The 393-nt window shown below is 49.4% G+C and overlaps 1 protein-coding gene across 1 annotated transcript in view; it reads right to left on the minus strand.

The window, feature by feature from the left end:
- Positions 1 to 393, minus strand: part of LOC119594247 — a gene marked incomplete in the record, with an annotated part of 93703 nt that overhangs the window by 42250 nt on the left and 51060 nt on the right.

A 393-nucleotide genomic window follows, 5' to 3' on the forward strand; every position in this document is an offset into this window, starting at 1 on the left:
AAGATTAACCACATCGACTCTTCCGCGAGGTCAGAGATGCAAGCAATTCTGACCCACAAAATTCGCGTCTTCCCTTCAGCGTGCCTCGTGTTGGGGTCAGTGTGTCACCCCCTCCTCTTCCCCCCCCCTACCCCCTTGACACCACGGACATCGGCAGCCAAGTTTTATTCCCACCGTCCGCCTCCTCTCTTCTCTCCTCTCCCCCTAGCGCTTCTCTCTTCTTCCAACTTCAATTTCGTCATCTCTCCCTCTTCTCTTTCTTTTCAGTTATTTCCCCCCTCCCCCCCTTTCAAAATAACTTTCGTCGTCCTCCTCTTCCACTTTTTTCACTTATTTTCTCGCTCTCTTTTTTTTCCTCTCTGTCACTCTTGCTTCTCTCATTTATTTACCATT

Source organism: Penaeus monodon, chromosome 33 (genome assembly GCF_015228065.2).
Source record: "Penaeus monodon isolate SGIC_2016 chromosome 33, NSTDA_Pmon_1, whole genome shotgun sequence".
NCBI classification, from domain to species: Eukaryota; Metazoa; Arthropoda; class Malacostraca; order Decapoda; family Penaeidae; genus Penaeus; species Penaeus monodon.